The sequence below is a fragment of the Vulpes lagopus genome, chromosome 5 (assembly GCF_018345385.1).
Source record: "Vulpes lagopus strain Blue_001 chromosome 5, ASM1834538v1, whole genome shotgun sequence".
NCBI classification, from domain to species: Eukaryota; Metazoa; Chordata; class Mammalia; order Carnivora; family Canidae; genus Vulpes; species Vulpes lagopus.
Genome location: NC_054828.1, coordinates 68,638,407 through 68,645,853, shown reverse-complemented (window position 1 = coordinate 68,645,853; position 7,447 = coordinate 68,638,407). Strand labels below are relative to the sequence as shown.

Below are 7,447 nucleotides of genomic sequence, written 5' to 3'. Positions count from 1 at the left end.
CGCGCTGTGCCCACGCCCCGGCCTCTGCAAGGGCCTTTGGGAATTGTAGTTCCCTCTTGGGGGTTGGCCTGGGCGCGGCGGGATCTCAGCGAATCAGCTGCCTCGCTAAACTCGGCTGCTCTGGTGGGCAGAGGAAAGCCGCTTCCGTTCCGGGAGGGATCCCCTGCGGAAAGGTGAGCCCTTGGGCTTCTGGACTTAGGTGCTAAGATGAAGTAAGAAATGATGTTCCCCGCTAACTTTATGATGTTTCAGAAATAACGCATTTAAACAGTGTAAACCAGTATCTTTTAAAGAGGGTTTGGAAATTAATTCTTCATAGAATTACTAGGTCTAATATGTGGAAATAAACGAAGACCAAGCAAATAAGAAAATCAAAGCCTATTTACTCAGAGTTTGCTATATGGCAAGGGGTCAGCCGCAGACACTGGAGTTTTGGCAAAGACTCAAAGGCGGGCAGAGGCAAGGGAAAGCTTTACAGTGGGGGGAGGGGAGGTTTCAGGTATACCTCGATTCAAGGCTGTTTGCAATGGGAAAGCTGTAGTTGGGCTATCCAGGAGTAGGGACACATATTTGACTTTATCTGGTTGGTCCTAAATTGGAAGTGGCCACAAAATTTAGGGAAGCTGGTATTTATTAATCAAGGGCTGGGCATTTGGGGCCAGTTGTTATAGGGGCTATTGTTTGGCTTCCTGGACTATTACTACAGACAGTGATCTGACTTCTGCAAGTCTAACTTACAGCACGCTGGCTTCCTGGGGTGTTTATTATAGATAGATAGGGGGATTGGTTTCCTGGGTTGGCTTCTTCAGGTTGTAGGTCACGGTTTTGTTTTTAAGTAAAGTCTACACCCAACATAGGGCTTGAACTCCCAACCCTGAGTTGCATGCTCTTCCACCTGAGCCAGCCAGGGTTCCTCAAACTTCTGTCTTTACATATGGCCACTGTTTGTATACTCAGTCTCTCAAATAGAACATCCAGGAATTCTAAAATCTGAATTAGAGGAATCTTGCAGAATCATGGAGAGCTTTGAAAGGAGTCTGCTACTCACTTGCCAATCTGCCAATCAATCTTACCTGGTAAAGATACACCTCATTGCAAATGTGGAGTCGGGTGGGAAGTCTATAATTACAAAGTACGTTACTTGAAAACCATCATTTTCATGAATTTTATGTTTGCAGTAACAGTAGAAGAACAAGGAGAGAATAGAGTCTCTCTTAGCCTAATCTCGAAAATGATCACAGTCTTTTAGCTTTTGTGGGCAAAGTGGTCAAAAATGGACTCTGGGCAGATCATACTTATTTGAATATTCCTTGAAATCTAATTTCGTGCACAAACTTAGTTGATTTTCACAATCCTTATGCATCTTGTTTTGAGTAGGGTGAATTTTGTTACTGGGAAGATCTCTCTAATAAGAAAAGCAAGAGTGCCGTGGGGAGTGCTCTTTTTCAGAGCCGTCTCTCTCTGGACTTTTTTTTTTTTTAATATTCTATTTATTAACTCATAAGAGACACACAGAGAGAGGCAGAGACATAGGCAGAGGGGAGCCCAACATGGGACTCAATCCCAGGACTCCTGATCACCACCTGAGCCAAAGACAGACACTCAAGTGTTGAGCCACCCAGGCTTCCCCTCCCTCTGAACTTTTTTTTTTTTCCTTTTTTTTTTCCCCTCTGGACTTTTTAATGGAGGTTTCTCAGTTTTTGCATTGCTGCCTTTAGGAACTGACTTCTTTGGAATATTTGAGAGTCCCCTGTTTGAATTTCAGAACCACTAAGGAGCACAACACCTGAGAGAGCTAAGATGTAAGGGAAAAAAGCAAAGGAAGTTATATTTTTTTAAGTTATTACTGTGTACTCAATTTATTTAACATTGATTTTCTCATCAGAAAAAGGGAATAATAATAGCTACTATTTATAGAGCATTTGCTATGCTGTCAAGAACCCTTTTGAGAATTTATTTTTCTCCCTTACACCTGTCAGAATGGGTAAAATTAAAAAGACAAGAAATAACAGGTGTTGGTGAGGATGTGGAGGAAAAAGAACCCTTGTGAACTATTGGTGGAAATGTAAATTGGTGCTGGCCCTTGGAAAGCAGTATGGACTTTCCTCAAAAAACTAAAAATAGAAATACCCTATGATCAAGTAATTCTATGATTGGGTATTTACTCAAAGAAAATGGAAGCACTAATTAGAAAAGATATATCTATGTTTATTGTAGATTATTTACAGTAGCAAAGATATGTAGGCAAGCCAAGTATCTAAAATAGATGAATAGACAAAGATGTGATATCACCTCACCCCCCCCCACACACACAGAGGAATATTATTCAGCCATAAAAGAGAGTGAGGTCTTGACATTTGCAACAACAGGAACGGACCTAGAGAGTATTATGTTAAGTGAAATAAGTGAGACAGAGAAATACAAATACCTTATTATTTAACTCATATGTGGAATCTAAGAAACAAAATGAAGAGACAAACAAACAAAAAAAAAACCAGACTCTTAAATACAGAGACCAAATAGTGGTTGCTGGAGGTGAGGTGGGTAGGGGGATGGGTGAAATGGATAAAGGGGATTAGGAAGTATTAACTTCTGTTATAAAATAAAGAAGTCACAGAAATGAAAAGTACAACATAGGGAATATAGTGAATAAGATTTTAAAAAAATATTTTATTTATTTATTCATGAGAGATACAGAGAGAGAGAGAGAGAGAGGCAGAGACACAGGCAGAGGGGGAAGCAGGCTCCATGCAGGGAGCCCGATGCGGGACTCGATCCCAGGACTCCGGGATCATGCCCTGGGCCAAAGGCAGATGCTCAACCACTGAGCCACCCAGACGTCCCAATAGTGAATAAGATTGTAATAACACTGTTTGGAGACAGACGGTGACTACACTTACCATGGTGACCACTGAGTAATGTATAGGATTGTTAAAAAAAAAAAAAAAAAAAAAAAGGGATCCCTGGGTGGCGCAGCGGTTTGGCGCCTGCCTTTGGCCCAGGGCGCGATCCTGGAGACCCGGGATCGAATCCCACGTTGGGCTCCCGGTGCATGGAGCCTGCTTCTCCCTCTGCCTGTGTCTCTGCCTCTCTCTCTCTCTCTCTGGGACTATCATAAATAAAATAAAATAAATTAAAAAAATAAATAAATAAATTAAAAAAAAAGAACTTAATTGGGGCACCTGGATAGCTTAGTCCATTGAGAGTCTGACTTTGATCCCAGTTCAGGTCTTGATTTCAGGGTCATGAGTTCAGGCTCATTGAGCCACGCTCGGCCTGGAGCCTACTTAAAAGAATTTATCCCTCATAAGAACCCTATGTGGTAGATAGTAGTATTATCCTATTTTATAGATGGGGAAATATGTAGAGAACTTAAATTCTTGGTCCAAGGTCACACCACCTAGTATGTTGGGAAAGCCAGACAGCTATCTGCATTTAACTGCTAAGCTACATGTTGTGTCTCTACAAGGAGTTGTTGTCAGAATTAAGTGAAATAAAGTGAGAAGTCCCTAGCACAGTTCTTAGGCCACAACCACACTCTATCAGAAAGTTGTTATTCTGTAAAAGTGCCCTGGTATAGAGGCTGTTATTTTAGGTGCCACTGGGGGGCAGTATTGCCATTCAGTTGGTTTCCCCTTGTGCTTTCATCCACATAGCTGCAAAACCCCTTTGTCCTTCAAGCCATAAACCGTCTGACATCCTGTTTTCTTTTACTACATACATCTACCATCATCCTCTTTGGGTAATCCATCAATCCTAGGTCTCCGCAAATTATTTGCAGACTTGGACACCTACTTCATGACTTCCTTTCTAGTTTGACTCTTGTTATTTCGGATGTTTTTAACATATAAAGGATGATCTATTTGATTGATAGATCCACAGATAGTTAATGAACATTTGTGTTGAGCACTTAGCTAGATTCTAGGGCGAAAAAAATTAATGACATAGTTTTTGTTTCTGAGAAAGTTATAACCTAATAGGGGCAATAAACACAAATCAAAAAATGTAATGAAGTGTTATAGGTGTATTTATAACCCAGCTGTCTATAGGTATCAGCATTTTCCTTAAGAATTGGGTAGGATTGGTACAGGGACACAGGCACAAAATTGTAAATGGCATGGCACTTTCCAGAAACTGCTTGAGTTCCATATGGACAGAGCTCAGACTTGAAGGGAAGGCCTGATGAGAGGTGGAGCTAAGAGGCAAGCATTGCGTCTAGCATAGCTAGAGCATTGCATGTGGAAATAGAAATGATTTATCTTTTGTTTTTATTCTGCTTTGGTTAAAATTAAGATAGAATATTGATCATATTAAAATTTGATGAGCCGTCTTAGAGTAAATAATCTTTTTTTTCTTAAAGATTTTATTTTATTTATTCATGAGAGACACAGAGAGAAAGAGGCAGAGACAGGCAGAGGGAGAAGCAGGCTCCACGCACCGGGAGCCCGATGTGGGACTCGATCCCGGGTCTCCAGGATCGCGCCCTGGGCCAAAGGCAGGCGCCAAACCGCTGCGCCACTCAGGGATCCCGCTTCTTCTTCTTTTTTAAAAGATTTTATTTATTCATGAGAGACACAGAGGCAGAGACCTAGGTAGAGAGAGAAGCAGGCTTCTCACAGGGAGCCCAGTGCGGGACTCGGTCCCCAGATGGGATCACGCCCTGAGCCTAAGGCAGACGATCAACTGCTGAGCCATCCAGGTGTCCCATAAATAAAAATTAAAAAAAAAAAAAGAAATACCTCTGCACCAGTTGTTTTCCTCTTTAATAAGGTAAAAAGGAGAAGTTTAGAGAATGTGTTCTGATGATGCAAGATCATAATAGAGACTTATCTAGTTGTAGCCAAGGTCATATTTAAGTTTAATTATGATAGGGATCCCTGGGTGGCGCAGCGGTTTGGCGCCTGCCTTTGGCCCAGGGCGCGATCCTGGAGACCCGGGATCGAATCCCACGTCAGGCTCCCGGTGCATGGAGCCTGCTTCTCCCTCTGCCTGTGTCTCTGCCTCTCTCTCTCTCTCTCTCTCTCTCTGTGTGACTATCATAAATAATAAAATAAAAAAATAAGTTTAATTATGATAGATTTTGTCTCTTGTTATCATGAACTACTGAAAAGTAATAAAGAGAACCTTCATAATTGTTTAAGAGCAAAGTTTTAGTTTAATATCACATGTATGCTTCTTCTAACTACAAAGCAAATGATAACCACAAAACTGATATAACATATTAAACATGCAGGTTTTTTTTTAATCTCTATACTGTATTTCATATATAAAATTGATTTTTTTCATCTAAACTGTAAATTAACCCATCAGTTTTTTGATAAGTAATCTGCCAGTGTGCATATTGTGTAGGTTTTCATGTTAGTCATGAAGCTACGTACTCTTTGGGTCTAGCTTTCTCTTCGCAGACTGCATAAAATAAAGGATGACAGATTCAAATGGAAACACATCAAGCCTTGTTCTTCCACAGGAATTTGGATTGGTGGGAAGACAGTGAGGAGCCTTGGAAGTCTTTTAAGCAGGAGAGAGGCATAAACAAAGTTGTGTTTTAGAAATAAATTCTGGAGCTCTGAGGAGGGCAGATAGGAGAGAGCAACCAGAGGCAGAGCAGTCCCCAGAAACTGTTGCTGGAATCCAGGTGACAAATATTTGGGGCCTGAACTAAGACAGTAAAATGTAGATGGAGGGGATTGGGTGGACATAACTGACTTAAGGTGGTAGAATTAATATTGACTGGGTGTGGGGAGTGAGGAAGTGGTCTAGGATGATTTCTCAGGCTTCAGGCTTGGTCAGCTGGAGAGAAGGGGGTTGTCTGGCACCTAATGTGAACTCATTACATTTGTTGAGTGGATTAGATTTAGGGATAAGAAATAAGATGAAAATGAGGAGGACCAGGGCAGCCCTGGTGGCGCAGCGGTTTAGCGCTGCCTGCAGCCCAGGGCGTGATCCTGGAGACCCAGGATCGAGTTCCATGTCGGGCTCCCTGCGTGGAGCCTGCTTCTCCCTCTGTCTGTGTCTCTGCCTCTCTCTCTCTCTCTCTCTCATGAATAAATAAATAAAATAAAAATCTTAAAAAAAAAAAAGAAAAGAAAAGAAAAAGGAAATGAGGAGGACCAGATTGCAACGAAGTATCATTATTATAGTTTTGGAAAGTTGAGTTACTGCTGTGATACTCTCTAAGCACCCTGTGCTTTTCTTTCATAGTTCCCATCAGTATGTAATGATATATTTATTTGTGGGATTATATATTGAATGTCTGTTTTTTCTGCTTAGATTGTAAATTCTAAGATTTCAAATATCATGTCTACTTACTCACCTCTAATCCCTAGCTCACAATAGGAACTCTGTTTATGGAATGTATAGGTGAACCCAGTGGAAGATGTCTAGCAGGCATTTGGATCTGAGGAGCTAAATCTCAGGAGTCATCTGGACTGAAGATCAGAGTTGAAGGCGATGATTACTGAGGTTGTGTTCAATGAGAAGAGAAGAAAGGCCAGGATAGAACTCTTAACGATACTGACTTTAGAAACTTGGTAAAGGAAGAGGAGCCAGCAAAAGACAATGCAAATGAATAGGAATAGAAGCAGAAAAGAGCTGGCAGAGGGTGATTTCATAAGAGCCAAAGGGAGGAGAGTTGTGAGAGGATGCTGATTCCCATTCCAATGTGGGTACAGAGTGTTTCCCACATATCCAAACCAATTCTTTAGACACTAGCTGGGTGTCCTACAATTCAACTCCATTACGACATTATCTACCTGGAGGTAGCATCAGATTCTGTAGGTTAAGGGTTCAATCACTTAAGACTGCCCTGCTTCAGATGCTGATTGCAAGCCCATCTTGTCACTCGTGCTTCTGACCCACTGGCTACAAATCAGTGTCCCACAGATCGCTCCTTGGGTTTGATTAATTTTCTGGAGCTGCTCACAGACCTCAGGAAACCCATTTACTCACTAGATTACCAATTTATTACAAAGGATATGAATCAATAGCCAGATGAAGAGATACATAAGGCAAGGTACGTGGGAAAGGGCATGGAGCTTCCATGCCCTCTCCAGATTCTTCCTGAATCGAATCTACGTGTGTTCACCAACCTGGAAACTCCCTGAACCTTGCCCTTTTTGGGTTTTATGGCAGCTTCATTATATAGGCACAATCAATTAAATCGTTGATCTTTGGTGATTAAACTATCTCTGGCCCCTTCTTTCTCCCTGAAGGTCTGGGAGTGGGACTGAAAAAATCCCAACCTTTTACTCCTGGTTGGCTCCCCTGGCAGCCAATGAAGTGCTTTTCAAAAATCACCGCATTAACATAAACCCAGTTGTGGTAGAAAGGGGGTTGTTAGGAATAACAGTATACCCACTTTACCTTCTTGACTTTGAAGTGATTTCAGGGACTGAGGAGAAAAGGCCAAACATTGTAAGGAAAGATGCTCCCGTTGCTCTCTATCCCT

At 41.6% G+C, this 7,447-nt stretch overlaps 1 protein-coding gene across 1 annotated transcript in view; it reads left to right on the top strand.

Annotated features, from left to right (window-relative positions):
- The first annotated feature begins 48 nt into the window (after window positions 1-48).
- The window catches only part of HSD17B6 (hydroxysteroid 17-beta dehydrogenase 6), a 40,908-nt gene continuing 33,509 nt past the window's right edge, over window positions 49-7,447 (top strand). The window contains exon 1 of the mRNA XM_041757156.1: window positions 49-173. The gene's annotated coding sequence lies outside the window, so the exon portion shown is untranslated. The remainder of the gene's footprint in view (window positions 174-7,447) is intronic.